The following is a 17120-nucleotide window of genomic DNA, read 5'->3' on the forward strand; positions in this document are numbered from 1 at the left end:
TGGTTTCCCATTCTTCTCGTACCTGATGTATAAGTAAGTCTGAATCTCCAATACTAGCAGCTCTTGAACGTTCATGTCAATGGCCATTTTGAGCCTTAAGATGCGGGCTTCATATTCGACCATATTGTTGGTGCAGGGGAACCTGAGTTTGGCAGACACCGGATAATGCTGACCGGTTTCTGATATTAGGACTGCTCCTATGCCAACTCCCTTGAAATTTGCCGCTCCATTTAAGAACATTCTCCAACCGTCATAGGATTCTGCAATATCTTCTCCTATGAATGATACCTCTTCATCAGGAAAATACGTTTTCAGGGGTTCCTATTCTCCATCCACGGGGTTTTCAGTAAGGTGGTCTTCCAGTGCCTATCCCTTGACCGCTTTCTGAGTTATGTAAATAATGTCTAACTCACTCAACAGGATCTGCCACTTGGCTAGCTTGCCGGTGGGCATGGGTTTCTAAAAGATGTACTTCAAAGGATCCATCCTCGATATGAGATATGTAGTATAGGCACAGATGTAATGTCTCAGCTTCTGAGCTACCCAAGTCAAAGCACAACAGGTGCGTTCCAATAGAGAATACTGGGACTCGTACGGGGTGAACTTCTTACTGAGATAATAAATGGCTTGTTCCTTCCTTCCCGTTTCATCATGCTGCCCCAGAACGCAGCCAAAAGCTCCATCTAACACTGCAAGGTAGAGTAGTAAGGGTCTACCTGGCTTGGGCGGGACTAAGACTAGTGGTGTTGACAGGTATTCCTTGATTCTGTTGAAGGGCTTTTTGGCAGTCATTAGTCCATTTGGTAGCGGCATCCTTCTTCAACATCTTAAAGATTAGCTCACAGATAACCGTAGATTGTGCTATGAACCGGCTGATGTAGTTAAGTCTCACCAAGAAACTCATCACATCCTTCTTACTCTTTGGCGGTGGTAGTTCTTGAATGGCTTTGACTTTTGATGGATCCAGTTCTATTCCTCGGCGGCTTACAATAAACCCGAGCAATGTTCTAGCAGGAACAACAAATGCACACCTTGCGGTGTTTAGTTTCAGGTTGTATCTCCGCAGTCTATTGAAGAACTTCTTCAGATCTTCCATGTGATCAGTGGCCTTCTTGGATTTGATAATAACATAATCCATGTATACCTCTATATCTTTGTGTATCATATCATGAAAGATGGTAGTCATAGCCCTCATGTAGGTGGCCCCTGCATTCTTCAGGCCGAATGACATCATCTTATAACAGTATACTCCACATGGTCTAATGAAAGCCATTTTCTCAGCATCTTCATCATCCATCCAGATCTGATAATAACCAGCAAAGCAATCTACAAATGACTGCAGCCCATGATTGGCCCAATTGTCAACCAGGATATGTATATTTGGCAAAGGGAAGTCGTCTTTCAGACTGGCCAATTGAGATCCCGGTAGTCGACATAAACGCTGACCTTCCCATCCTTCTTTGGCACTGGCACAATGTTGGCTAACCATGTCGGGTATTCAACTACCCTGAGAACCTTAGTTTTGATCTGCTTGTTGACTTTTTCCTTGATTTTCAAACTCATATCAGGCTTGAACTTTCTGAGCTTTTGCTTTATCGGTGGACACATTGGATCGGTTGGCAGTTTGTAAGCCACAATAGATGTACTTAGACCAGTCATGTCATCATACGATTAGGCGAATATGTCATCATATTCTTCCAGAAATTCTGTATATTCTTTCCTCTCTGACGGCGATAGGTGAATGCTGATTCGTGTTTCCTTGATGTTTTCTACATCTCCCAAGTTGACAACTTCGGTCTTGTCCAAGTTAGAATTAGGTCTGTTCTCAAAGTTCTCAACTTCTTTGACGATCTCGTCAGGTATGTCATCTTCTTTTGAATCAACGTCCGTTTGTTGCGTTGTCTCATTGCATGTCACAGTCGTTGGTTCATCAAGAAAAGTAATAGTAGTGTTGTATTGGTAAAGTAAGGAGAAATATCAATAAATATTAAGTTGTACGCGACGAAATCAGAGGACTTGATTTATCGCTGTCAAGTCATTTTAGAAAAACGCCTCGAGACCCCGAGGACGGGAAGCCACAACTGAGTTCCCAACCTCGGGGCTCATCTAGGCCCGACTCAGAGAAGACGGAGATCAAAGCCAGGACAGAGGGGGATGCTCCCAAGTCACACGGCTAAGTCGGATAGGGCTGGCCTATCCAGAGCCTATGCTGAGGCATCTCGTCAAGCCATCCCATCTCCATACTTTGTAATTAATGCCCATGTACTTGTAGCCGAGTTCCCCTCCTATATAAAGGGGACTCACACTACCTTGTAAGGGACTGATGTTGCTCCATTTCTCCATAAGTGCAATAATATCTCTCTCTCTCTCTCTCTTCTTTCTAAACTCTCTCGTTCTCAATGGCCAGAGGACACTTTAATATTTATCGATTTTTTACTTGTTCTTCATTATATTGCTTGGTATTGGACATAAAGAGCCTTGTTCAATCATATTTTTAACTGTTATCCCATTCCTGACTATCCCTGATAGCTCGAGCTCGACCCTGAGGCCCCTCATCGACCGGTCCTACATCCGGGCAGTAGGTTCCTCGGCTCGTTCAACTCCTAGTTTTAGCCCGTATCCCTTTGGTAAAACTGACCTTGGCAGTAAGCCTTCAGGTTTGATTATTACCTCGCTTTAGCTTGCATTTCATCATTAAATTCCATATCCTTAGCATCGACTGCTCTAAACAACTAGCTCGAGAATAGATCACGTATTTTTAGAATCCCATTTATAAATTTAATTATTGTTACCATTTTTACGATAAACAGTTTGGCACCCACCGTGGGGCTAAAAATAATAGTGATTATTTTCTTACTGGTTTCATTGCACAAATGCACATTATCTTTCACACTTTTTCTTGTCCAAGATCCTTTGATTTCAAGTCAAACTGTCTGGCTCAGTAAACAGAGTAGAACCCCGATATCACATCTGGGCCAATTCCAGCGGATGCGGGTTCACAAGGTGCGCAGCAGGTCGACGAAGCCTCACACACTGATGGGACCATACAACATATCAACCAGCAGGAAGCCCAACAAACCGCGGCTCGGGAAACACAGGAAGTTAGTTGGCTATCGCTCAGTTGCAGAGCCATCCAAAGACTCGCAACACAACAGTGCCGGAAACAGCTGTGAGCATGTGATTTTTTGCCCTATGTGAATTACTCCCATAAATTCAAGAAAAATTTTTTTTTCCCATTGTTTGTAATTTCATGGATTTTTGTAGAATTTTTTGTTAATTGTTTGCATTTGTCTGTGCACGTTTTATTTTATTTAATTCATGAAAAATACAAAAAATACATTGCATTTTCATTTAGGATTTAATTTTGCATTTTTAAATTAATTAGTAATTTAGTTGTTTTACAAAAATAGAAAAATCACAAGAAATAACTCACTTTGCATTTTTAACTTTTAAATTTTAAATTTTTGTAGTTTTTCTTTTAATTTGAGAATTAATTAAGTGGTATAAATACTATGTTGAGTAATTAATTTAATTTGGTAGGTTAATTTAGTTTAAGAATTAATTTAGGTTTTTAAGTTAATTTGAAGAGGAAAAAGAATTGGGAATTGAAAAGAAAAAGAAAAGAAAATGAAGAAAAGGCTGTCTTGGGCCAATTCAGCAGGCCCAAATGGACTTCCCCCTCCTAAATTCCGCCCATGCCCCAGCCCACTTCAACTCTAACCCGGCCCAGTCCACCCCAACTCGGTCTCGTCTCCAGGCTTTAACCAAACGACCCCGTTTGAGCCCTTCCCACTTCAACCATTGGATCAACAAGATCCAACGGACCAGAACTTAATTCCCCCCACGTATAAATCTGTCGGAACCTAGCCCCCCACCATTTTCACCTCCCTCATTCATCGTCCCCAATCTTCAGAGACTAGAAATCTTCCGCCCTTAGATACCAACCCCCACCGGCCGGTGGCGATGCCATAAACCACTCCAATCCACCCGAAAATAACACATAGAACCCTCTCCATCCCCTCATTCCAAATCTCCACTTCATTTTCCTCGAATACCCCTAAAATCCTTCCGATTTCGGATCCGAATCCAAGACCTAAAAACCCTAAAATCCCCAAATCTACCCAAGTTCCATGCGACCCCTCACCTCTTTCCCTCTCCAAATACGTTCTTGTTTCCCATCGAATTAGCCCGTCAATGTTGGAGCAAGGGTCTGGAAAGCCCTAGGTCTCGCCCTGTGTTCTTTTCTGGGTCAGCAAGGTCGAGTGAACCCAAACCATCATTAATCGTCTGTCTTTTGTTAAGGACAATCGATTAATGACAGTAAAAGGTTCATTTTCTTATGCAAAAGGGCTATTCGAGTTCATCCGGGGTTCTACCTGAAGCAGGTTTGGGGTAATTTTCTTTTACCTTGTGTCGGTTGGTTTCCCTCTGATCTTCTCCTCTTCTTCTTCCAGTTTCTTTCTTCACAAGTTTTGTTTCTTTTTTGATTGCATGAATTATGTTTTTGGCTTTAAGTTCGTTAGTTAATTTATATGCCTAATTGTTAATAATAATCGGTTTCATAGGGGGTTAGTTTAATTTGGTTTCAATTCATGAGGTTTTCATTCTTTCTGCTCATTTAATTTATGTTGGTCAATCAATAGTTTTAGGTTTCATTTTTATGTTTTTGTTAATTAATTCTGGAACTGAAGCATTAAGGTTAGTCAAGTGTAGTTCATCGTTTGCATTAATTCTTGTTCCAAGGGCATTTTCTGAGTTCATGTTTATGTGAAAAGGGTCTTAGGTTTAATTCAAGGTATAGTTGTATTTGTTGGTTCATTCGAGAATGTTTTAGAATCATCAGCTTTCTATCTTTTCTGAAAGTTCCATTTTTAGGGTCTTGTAGCAGACTAGTTCTTCATGGATTAATATGATTCACCAGTTGTTTTGAAGTTCATTTGTTTTCAATCCATTTGAAGGTATTAGCTCGTTTGTTTACTGTTTGTTATGTTTGTGAGTATTCAGAACTTAGGGGGTAATTGAATAATTAGAAACTTTAGGGGTAGTTTTGGGGATTGGTTTAACCTGGAGAATCTTTATTAACCGATTGGGAAGCTTCCTAAATGGACAGATGCCCAAAATTGTTATGGAAAACAGGCTGAAAATAAAAATATCTGAAAGAAAGGGACAGCTATACAAAAATCAATTTTAAAAGATGCCATGTGAGGGTATTTTGGGGAAAATCCCATTGCCTTGCCTTGGAAGGCACACAACAGACCCCTGCCTTATAGATAAGGCCTTTCCCTTATTCAGGGGGGGACACACTGACACTCTAATGAAAAACTAAAGAATTCTCTGCATTAGGCTTGGTGAAAAACTTCTTGGAATTACATTTTGGGTACACTATTAGAGTCATTTTAATACCTCAAAGACCTCTTAGTTGATCTGGGTTCGAAAATTGTTCAAGGAAGTTGAGTTTGCTATTATTGAGTTGCTGATTGGCACTATTCTATTGCTACTGATTTCCTCATCTTTTCTTGCTCTAATTTCTGCACCCAGGTACTTCTTGGACTCCCTGAATATGTGAGATGCAAGTTTGGAGCTTTGTAATCGATTGGAGATTTCGAACTGAATATTAGCTTCTTATTATTGAGTGTTAGCTGTATCTTTTAGGAATTTCTATACTAATTTAATGTATCTATGGTTCATTGTGTTCATTCGTATCCTTCATATTACATTACATCTTAAGGTTGGATTTGGAATTTTTTAGTCTGTCGAGTTGGAGGTATTTGCAGGAAGAACACCTCCTATTGGTTTGTTGTTCACTTGTGTCTGGTTTATGAGTTGTTCATGTTTAGGATAATATGCATAAGTAGAGGAATATGAATTTTGTTAGTTTGATATGTGAGTTATGTGGGATTTTTCTGAAAAATGCTGCCTATGGTTATGGTTGAATACTCACCAGAATAGTTCATTCATTTTGTTTCTTTTAGCACTTCTTGTTTAAGCTCTGTTTTCCCTATCAATTAGGTTGTTTCTATGTTGGTCTATTTTCTCATGGTCTGTAGAGTAGCTCAGTTGTATCAGTTTTTGACATTCAGCTTTGCTTTGCTTGTGTCCAAGTAATTTGAATTCATAAAGGCTTTCAAATGGATTTTTGAGCTCGATTTTAGGTTTAAGAATTTTCAGATTCAGTTTTGACTCTTTCGCATCTTGTTTTCTTTACAGATAATTTGAAACCTATGATTTTGTTCAAAGGTTTAAGATGAATCAGATTTGGTATGGGCTGTGTTGAATGTTTTCAACTTCTGGGCCTATTCATATTCCTATTTCTTTATGCATATTAAAAGCTTAAGCATGAGCCAAAACCAGCTGATTGCTTAAACATTTGGGTTTCTATTTCGTTACTGACCATCGAATTATTTCGCAAATAAATGCAACCTGTAGGCTTAATTAAGTGGATTGGGGTGTGACATTTTAATTAGATCACCTATGGCCCCCAAAGATTAGATTATGAAATCCTTTACAATTAGACTCGAGGTGTGCCATAAACAAAATTAGATAACCCATGACCCTCATTTAATTAATTTTAATCTTTTAGAAATCGGGGTGTGCCATTTAGTCGAACTTTCCATGGCCCTCGCAAACTTGAAAGTGCGTAGTCGCTTTTCGCGCGTAATTTAAATTAATATCCTTAAACTCGGGTGTGCATTTCATGTGACCCAACTCCAATTCTCAACAACGTTAAACAAAATATGTCGTGGACCATGGGTGCATTTCATGTGGCGTGGTTTGAAGCGTGTTTTAAAGAATGTTGAATCTTCCTAAAAATAATTAAAAGTGGTTAATAAGTCAAAATATACCATAGGCTAAACATGTATTAAAATCAGATAATAGGCCAATTGTAACAGTTGAGTGACCATGCTAGAACCACAGAATCCGGGAGTACCTAACACCTTCTCCCGGGTTAACAGAATTCCTTACCCGAATTTCTGTGTTCGCGGACTATAGAACAGAGTCAGTCTTTCCTCGTTTCGGGATTATAAACCGGTGACTTGGGACACCATAAATTATCCCAAGTGGCGACTCTGATTTTAAATAAATAAATCCCATTTTGAATGTCACTTAAATTGGAAACAACTCCCTTATACCATTTCGGGGGTAGAAAAAGGAGGTGTGACAGCTCTGGTGGCTCTGCTGGGGATAAGAACCCAGAATCTCTGGTTCAGGGTCCAAGAATTCGAGCTTAGAATAATTGTTATATTTGGTTTTATTTATTATCTGGTTTTATTCACATGTTTGGGCCTAATGTGATAAATGTTGCTTTTTACCGCTTTGATATTGTTGAACTGTATATAAATTGCTACGAATCCCTCCTTTATCTAAGTCTTCTAAATCATCTGGGAAGTGTGCACTTAGTGTGACTTCTTTTCTGTTAGAGTCATATACCAATTTTAGAACGAGGTTCAGACAAGTTGCAAAGCCGGTGAAGCTTCTGTATTCCTGGTACGCTGCCCCCCTCGGCTCGAGCTGTCTGCTCGGGTAAGCCAGGTCTAGAACAAATAAACCCAGGTTTTTAAACCTAGTATAACATAGCCTCATGCCGGATCCCTAGTAGGAATGCTTATTTGCATCACATGCAGTTTGGCTTAGGGGACTCAACACAGGGGTTGGGTCCGTCTAGGACAAGCGCACCTGAAATCAAAAGTCCATCCTGATGCATTTTGCTTACTACCTGCGCATTTATTTGTTTCGGACTGCATGTTGACCGGCTTCTATAATAAGGGAAAAATTGAGAAAAGCCAAGTTGAGGTGAGAGAGAGGAAATTGCCCGCCTGTGAAAAACTTGGTGTCCAAAATACCCCGAAACTCTGCCGAAATTTTCAGAAAAATAGGCTATTTCAAAATGTTTGTGTTTTTTGTTGCGTCAAATTGGTCGAACTACGCAAGTTTGATTCTCACCGGATGTGAGATATGTAGGCAACCCTCTTCGCGTCCAACTAATTTTGCAAAAATAACCCCAAAATAAATGTGAAGTGTCGCTGTTTTGTCATAAATAAATTAGGTGGCGCCATTCTTGTCCAAAAATGCCCCAAAGGGCGCCGGAAGGTTGTTTTTGCAAGAATAGCCACTTAGGGTCCTTTTTCAAAATTTTGGTTGATTAACAAAAATAGCCCTAAAAATTGTTTTTTTTATTATTATTTTGAGGTGTTGGAGGGCTATATTTCGCAAGAATGTTTTGTTTTAAATTTTGTGAAAAAGGTGTTTTTTCTTTTGAGTCAAAGTAAACACATTCTTTAATCAATCACCTTAAATAAATGTGCAGGATGAGCAAAATTGAAAATGAACCTTTCACGGTCCGCGAAGAAATCCCGTTAGAGCTACATATGTGGTGGCATGATTTGGGAGAAAGCAGCAGAAAAATTGTGATAAAAGCTTTGGGTGGTCTTGTCGGGCTTCTGAAGATTAAGCCAAAGAAGGATATAATTGAGGCCTTGATACCCTTCTGGGACCCAGAACATAATGTATTCCATTTTTCTAATTTAGAGCTAACTCCTACGCTTGAGGAAATAGTGGTCTACGCTGGCTTCAGTGAGAATCTCATAAATCAATACCTGGTGGCACCTAGAACATTGACTCCTCATAAGTTTCTTGATCTGTTAAGAATCAGTCGGGAAGTTCAAGACAGAAATTTGGCTGAAGGATTCTGTATATTCTATTTCTTGTACCGACGTTATGGGAAACCCCGCGGTTTTGAAATGCCCGATACCGATCTTATTCACTCGGGAAACAAAGATAAGTGGGAAGCTCTGCAAGGATTAGCTTTTATAGTGGCATTCCTGGGTGTTTTGATTTGTCCCAGAAAAGATGGAAACATAAAGTTGAGGCTTGTGGGGATAGCCGACTTCATGACTAAGAAGGAAAATGACACCATTGTACCGATGATCGTGGCAGAGATTTACCGAGCTTTAACCATATGCCGAGAAGGGGGAAAGTTTTTTGAAGGATGTAATATGCTTTTACAACTCTGGATGGAGGAACACCTTTGCCACCGCCCAGGGTACATGAACTGTGGCATGACCGGTCTTGAATGCATTGAAAAACATGAATAACGGGTCGAGGGATATGAGTTCCCGGAGGGTACGGAAGCATGGCTTCCACACTTAAGCTCCCTGACTGCAAACAAGATTGAATGGACATTCGGGTGGCTCTCGGTCAGCGAAGTCATTTATATGTCGGCCGAGGTGTGTTTTCTTCTATTGATGGGTCTCCGAAGCATTCAACCTTATGCCTCGCACAGAGTTCTACGTCAGTTAGGCAGGTACCAGACCATCCCACACGATGCCGATTTGAGTCAACAGGTTATTGAAATTGAACCAAAAGCTGCTTTTCCAGAAGAAAGGGTGCGTCGAATTTGGCATCAATGTAGGTTCGTAGAGACAAAGACTCAGGTACGATATCTATCCAGAGGCGAGTCAGAGCCTAGTGACACAACTTGGTACGGTAAAAGGTCCCAAACCTATCTAGAGCCAGAACGGCCTGCAAAAAGGCCCCATGTCTAGCAATTCACTGATGGAACGCAGGAGCAATGGGATTGTTTGGTAAGGGAGGCAAATTACAGAGCCACCATAAGCAAATTGGAGGGACAGATCCGGGATCTTAAATTTAACAAAAGTCTACAGGCCGCTGCCGACGAAGGAGAAAAGAAGAAATTATTTCAAGAAAACCAGGCCCTTCGAGCACAGATTCAATAAATGAAAATAGCTGTCGAGAATCAGAAAAGGAGCCAAAAGGATGAATGACTTATAAGGGGTCTTAAGAGGAAAATATCTGAGTGTGAGGATGATTTGGAAAAATCCGAGGGTAATCTGGCGAGAGCTCGGGCACAATTAGCAAAGAACGCAGAGGGGTGAGTAGAGTTTGTCCAGCAATTGAAAAGGAAATATGAGGGAAACGCCACTAATTTGAAGAAAAGGTTGACTTCCCTCAAAAATGAGATGGCCAAGCAAGCTAAAAACTTAAAAGCAGAAAGAGAACACTGTTATGCATTGATGTCGCAGTTAGAAAAAGATCTGCATCAGCTCCAAGAACAAAATCATACAGCTGAACAAATTCTGGAAGCTAGGACTCGGCAAATAGGGCGCTTGCTCCAAGAAAAGGGTATCATAAGGGAGAAGATTAGAGCCATTGCTGACTATATCGCTATGAAGTGCCATAAATGTGAAGACATGACTAGAACCACCTTCTTTGTTGCGGTAATGACTTTCGTTCGCCAAATAATAAGTGACCTGGAGCGCCTTCAAGGGGATCTTGTGCATAGGCCCGTGCCGAGACCAACTGATGTCCCGCGGGCCCCTGGAGCAGTTGAGGCATTGATGTATTCATGATTTTCATTCCAGTCTGTATTTTCACTTTCTTTTTTGGAGTATGTTAGTCTGTTTTCGAGTTTGTATCTTTTCGTTGGAGTCTGTTAGTCCCCCTTTTCGAGTCTGTTAGTTGTTATGATTAAATTCAGTAGGATGAGTCGTTGTAATCAAAATATTTTTATTTATGGAAAATTTGAAAACCCCAAAATTTTTATTATTTATTTTTACACTCATTCCCAGAACTATGCTTGGTTTGATTCATGCGGCGTCATGATACGTAGGCAATCTCCATAGGATTCGATCACAACCAAAAAAACAAAGTGAAAATAAGAAGGAAAAAGAAGGGAAAAAAGAAAGAGAAAACAAGAGACTGTGGAAAGGAAACAATGGCAAAACAAGAGAGAAAAATGACAGAATAAAGAGCAACGAGAAATCAAGAAAAGAAAGGCAGGAGTGAAAAAGAGAGAAGTCGCAAAATGGAAATTAGGGAAAACCGAGATGACACAAGCAACCAATCAAATGCATAATAGAAATGGTTAACTACTTAGTTGCATTGCATCTCCAACATGTGGTTGCCTATCTGTTAAGCTCTAATCGCTAACAAGTTTGTTGTTCAAATCGGTATGGGCAGGTGGTTAGTTTGTTTGGTATTCTGGCAACTCATCCGTACAACACCAGGTCCAAAAACAAGTTAATCACGGCTAACCAAGAACTGGATGCAAGTGTTATTGATCCGTCAAGGGAGGGGGAAGAGTCTAATGTTAATCTGAAAGAGGAGTTGTATAAGCTGAAACAACACATGGCGGAGATGTACCAGACATGGGTAAAAGGGCATCCACCACCATCCTACCCCACCAACCTTGCTTTCGTCCCGCCATTGGCTCAATCCCAGGAACCTCCCACTATTGATTCATCTCCAGGCTTTCCCGTTTACCACCACTACCAAGGCACCACTTCCCAAACACCACCAGCTCCTCCACCCAAATCAGTTCCATAACCTCCTCCACCAGCCACCCTTGTTTTCGTGGCACCCCCACCCGCTGCACTCCACCGATCCTCCAGTGATCCTTCATTCCAGATCCAAGATAACCAATACTATCCCCCGAAGCCTACTTTCAAGGCTCCAAAACCTTACTCATACACTCCTTGTTTCGACCTCCTTGTTGAGACTGAGAAACCACCTAAAAATCCAGAACAGGAGGAGATATTCAGGAAGGTTAAAAGCCTGGAACAGTCATTCAGAAACATGCAGGGATTGGGAGGCCAGGTGAGCGTGGCCTACAAAGATCTGTGTCTATTTCCCAATGTTCAACTTCCAGTGGGATTTAAGATGCCCAAATTCAATCTATATGACGGGCAAGGAGACCCGGTGGCCCATTTGAGGGGATTCTACAGTAAAATGAGATGAGTCGGGGGGAAAGAAGAGTTGTTGATGGCATACTTTAGCCTGAGTCTGAGCGGCACGGCATTGGAGTGGTACACTCATCAGAATCACAGCAGATGGTATACATGGGATGATTTGGCCCAGACATTCACTTGTCATTTCCAATACAACCTCGATATTGTTCCCGATCGTTTGTCTCTGACAAAGATTGAGAAGAAGCCTAGTGAAAGTTTCAGGGAGTATGGTTTTCATTAGAGTGAACAAGCGGCAAGGGTTGACCCTCCGATGAAAGAGAGCGAAATGGTGGATTACTTTTTGCAGGCCTTGGAGCCCACTTACTACGGCCATCTGGTATCATCAATAGGCAAGTCCTTCAACGAGGTAGTGAAGATAGGTGACATGGTAGAAGAAGGGCTTAAGTCAAACAAAATTCTGAGTTACTCGGCTATTAAGGCAACTACCCAAGCCATTCAAAACGGTACTAGGGGAGTAATCGGAAAGAAGAAGAAAGAAGATGTGGCAACAATTGATTCAGGATAATGGTTTGTACCCAGGTTCTCGTCACACCATTATACTCAGCCTCGACCACACCACCAAACCTATACCAAAACCCCGTATAATCCACCCCAGCATTACTTTCCATTACCAGACCCTCATTTTGATGTCCACCACGACCAAACATACACTCAACCTCCCACCCACGCACACTGGCGTGCTCTAGCCCCACAAAATACCTAGACAGCTCCACAAAATGCTTACCCACCCCCACGAGCCTACCGAAACCCTGCTGGCCAGGTTTTTGGCCCAATCAAGCATTTAAGAATGAAAGGTTATAGCAGAAGAAAACCTTCACCCCGTTAGGAGAGTCCTACACTAGTTTGTTCCACAAACTGAGGCAATTGGATATGCTGAGGCCAATTGAATCGAAATTGCCAAACCCTCCTCCAAAGAATCTTGATTACTTTGTAAGCTGTGAATATTGTTATGATACTCCGGGGCATGATACGAAAAAGTGCTGACACTTAAAAAATGCCATCCAGGAGCTCATTAACACAAACCGGATTGAAGTCCAAACTCCAGAGGCACCCAACATCAACTAGAACTCGTTGCCAACCCATCAGGAAACGAACATGATCGAAATAGTACATAAGGGAGGGGAGCCCAACAAGCCTAAGCAAACCATCATGATGATTCGGTCCAGTGAGGTCAAGCCAATCAAAAAACCCACGATTGACGGATCAGTGAACAAGTTGAGTGGGACAAAAGGTGAACCATCTGTGGTATTTAAGAAAGGGTCCCCAAGTGATGTTGCAGCAAAATAAGAAAAGTCAAAAGTGGTTGTGCCAGGAGTGACAAACAAGCCTATCATAATTGTAGAGGGTGCCCATACAGATCATGTCATCATCAAGCATGTAACCCAATTGCCAATAGTCAATAGCAAGGCTATCCCGTGGAACTATGAACGGGTGATAGTGACCTACAAAGGAAAGGAAGTGAAAGAAGAAGTCAATGAGGCCCATGGATTAACTCGTTCGGGGAGATGCTTTGCTCTAGAAGAGTTAAGGAATACTAAAACATCCAGAGATAACCCAGTTTTAGTGAAGAAATCAGTGATTGAAGAAGAGGCGGAGGAGTTTCTGAGAAAAATAAATGTACAAGATTATTCCATCATGGAGCAGTTGAGAAAGATGCTTGCTCAGATTTCACTATTGTCATTGTTAATCCACTCAGACGAGCATCATCGAGCCTTCATGAAAATTCTAAACGAGGCTCATGTTCCCGACAAAATTTCAGTAAACCATCTGGAAAAGATCGCCAACAAAATATTTGAGGTGAACAGGGTCACTTTCTCTATTGATGAGTTGCTTGCGGAAGGTACTGAACACAACAGAGCTATCTATCTTACGGTAAAATGTGAAGATTCTGTGGTTACCAGAGTATTAGTTGACAATGGTTCCAGTGCAAACATCTGCCCTCTCTCTACTCTGAACAAGTTGAAAGTGGATGACGAGAGGATTCACAAGAACAACATCTGCGTTCGGGGATTTGATGGTGGAGGGAAAGATTCAGTTAGTGATATAGTGCTTGAGTTGACAATAGGACAGGTGGAATTCACCATGGAGTTCCAGGTGCTAGACGTAGCTGTCTCTTACAATTTGCTGTTAGGTCGACCTTGGATTCATGCCTCCAAAGTAGTCCCATCTACTCTGCACTAGATGGTCAAGTTCGAATGGGATAGACAACAGATTGTCATGCATGGTGAAGATAATTTATGTGCTCACAGTGATGCCTTTGTCCCGTTCATTGAAGTTGAAGATGACAAAGGGCCCTGGGTCTATTAGCTATTTGAAATAGTGCCGGTCGAGAGAGTTCCAAAAGGGAAATGTGTTCCAACCCCAAAGATAACCTCCGCATCAGTCATGGTGGTCTTTGAAATGTTGAAAAATGGCTTTGCGCCCGGTAAAGGTGTGGGTGCATCTCTGCAGGGTATCATACAGCCAGTGTCCCTCCCTGAAAACTTGGGTACGTTCAGTCTTGGATTCAAACCCACAGCCGCAGGTGTGAAAAGGGCTAAAAAGTTGAAACAAAGGGCGTGGGCACTTCCAAAGCCTATCCCACGTCTCTCCAGGTCGTTTGTCAAGCCCGGTGCTAGGAAACGCCTAGTGACAACAGTTCCTAGTACTGTGGTTGTCATTGATGAAAGGTTAATTGAAAGGTTCGAGAGGTTGTTCGATGTTGTGAACATGGTGGAAGTTGGAAAAGGTTCTAGCAAAGCAGATGTGCAATTTGCCGGGCCGAATGCAAAGCTTAACAATTAGGAGGCTACTTCTCTCCCTACCCGGAAGGAGTTTTGGTAGTTTGCTTTGATTTTCTTTCAGTTTATCTGGATTATTCTAGGGTTGTAATTCAGATTCTATGTTCCGTCCGTTTGGATGTATAAACCCTGTTATCTTTTATTTTCGATGAAATGCAATTTCCCTTTTCCATCATTCTTGATAGTTTTATTTTTGTTTTTTTCTTTTCTTCCCTGTACATTTCTTTTTGTGTTGGTTTCAATGACATGACATGCATGAGGAATCTTCGGCCTAGTCTTAAAAGCCAATCTAATTCTGAAATAATAATTCAAGAAATAGAGTGTGATGATGAATCAGAATATGATGAGGACGAGGTCTTTGAAGAGATTAGTAAGGAATTAAATTATTTTGAAGAAAAATCCAAGCCTAACCTGAATGATATGGAAGCAATCAATTTAGGGGACCCAGATAATGTCAGAGAAACTCAAGTGTCCATCTTGAACCGCAAATCAGGGGAGATATAATTAAAGCACTGTTTGAATATAAAGATATTTTTGCATGGTCATATGACGACATGTTGGGTCTAAGCACTAACTTGGTGGTTCACAAATTGCCCATGAACCGGCATTTCCTCCCATTAAGAAGAAGTTGAGAAAGTTCAAAACCGACATGAGTGTGAAGATTAAAGAAGAGGTCACAAAGCAGTTTGATGCAAAGGTCATTCGATTCACGCATTATCCCACTTGGTTAGCCAATGTTGTGCCTGTGTCAAAGAAGGATGGTAAGACCAGAGTGTGTGTTGATTACTGTGATCTCAACAAGGCAAGTCCAAAGGACAAATTCCCACTGCCAAATATCCACATTTTGATTGATAATTGTGCCAAGCATGAGATTGGGTATTTTGTGGATTGCTATGCGGGTTATCATCGGATCTTAATGGATGAGGAAGATGCGGAAAAGATGGCATTCATCACGCCATGGGGAACATATTGCTACCGGGTCATGCCTTTTGGTTTGAAAACTGCTGGGGCAACTTATATGAGGGCAATGACGACCAAATTCCATGACATGATACACAAGAAGATCAAGGTCTACATGAATGATGTGATCATAAAGTCCAGGAAGCAGTCTGACCACGTCAGAGATTTGAGGAAATTTTTCCAAAGGCTTCGCAGGTACAATCTTAAGCTTAACCCCGCCAAGTGCGCATTTGTTGTTTCCTCTGGAAAACTGTTGGGATTCATAGTCAGTCGTTGAGGTATTGAATTGGACCTGTCAAAGATCAAATCTATCCAAGAATTGTCACCTCCAAGGAACAAGACCAAGGTGATGAGTCTGTTAGGGAGATTGAACTACATCATCAGGTTTATTGCTCGGGTCACGACAACTTGTGAGCCTATCTTCAAGCTGCTGAAGAAGGATGCTGCGGTCAAGTGGACTGATGACTGCCAGGAAGCATTCGATAAGATAAAGGGGTACTTGTCAAACCCACCTGTGTTGGTCCCACCAGAACCGGGGAGACCTTTGATTCTGTATTTGACAGTCCTGGAGAATTCATTTGGTTGTGTGTTGGGTCAGGATGACATCGCCGGTAGGAAGGAGCAAGCCATCTATATCTCAGCAAGAAGTTCACATCTTATGAGGATAAGTACACCCACCTTGAAAGGACATGTTGCGCCCTAACTTGGGTAGCACAGAAGTTGAAGCATTATTTGTCATCCTACACTACATACCTCATCTCTCGCTAGGATCCATTAAAGTATATATTTCAGAAGCCTATACCCACAGGGAGACTTGCAAAGTTGCAGATTTTGCTCACGAAATTTGACATTATCTACATAACTCGGATTGCGATAAAATCCCAAGCATTGGCCGATTTTGGCCGAGAACCCGGTCGATGAAGAGTATACACCATTGAGAACTTACTTTCCCGATGAAGAGGTGATGCACATTGACGAGTTGGAACAGGTTGAAAAGCCAGGTTGGAAACTTTTCTTTGATGGGGCTACTAACATGAAAGGCATTGGGATAAGAGTCGTGCTTATTTTTTATTCAGGGCATCACTACCCTGTTACGACTCAGCTTCGTTTCTACTGTACCAACAACATGGCTGAGTATGAGGCATACATCTTGGGTTTGAGGTTAGCTGTAGACATGGGTGTCCAGGAAGTCTTGGTCTTGGGAGACTCAGACCTTCTGGTGCACCAGATTCAAGGAGAATGGGAAACACGGGATTTAAAGCTCATACCATACCGACAATGTTTGCATGATCTTTGTCAACAGTTTCGATCATTAGAGTTCAGGCATATTCCAAGGATCCATAATGAGGTTGTCGATGCTTTGGTTACCTTGGCATCAATGTTGCACCGTCCAGACAAAGCTTATGTGGACCCTCTACATATTCAAGCCCGCGATCAACATGCTTACTGTAACATGGTGGAAGAAGAACTTGATGGTGAGTCATGGTTCCACGACATCAGGGAGTACATCAGAATGGGGGAATATCCGGTACATTCTAGGGGATCAAAAGAGAACAATTCAACGTTTGGCAAGTGGGTTTTCCTTCAGCGGGGGAGTTTGTACAAAAGGACTCTA

The sequence above is a fragment of the Nicotiana tabacum genome, chromosome 11, assembly GCF_000715075.1.
Source record: "Nicotiana tabacum cultivar K326 chromosome 11, ASM71507v2, whole genome shotgun sequence".
NCBI lineage: Eukaryota > Viridiplantae > Streptophyta > Magnoliopsida > Solanales > Solanaceae > Nicotiana > Nicotiana tabacum.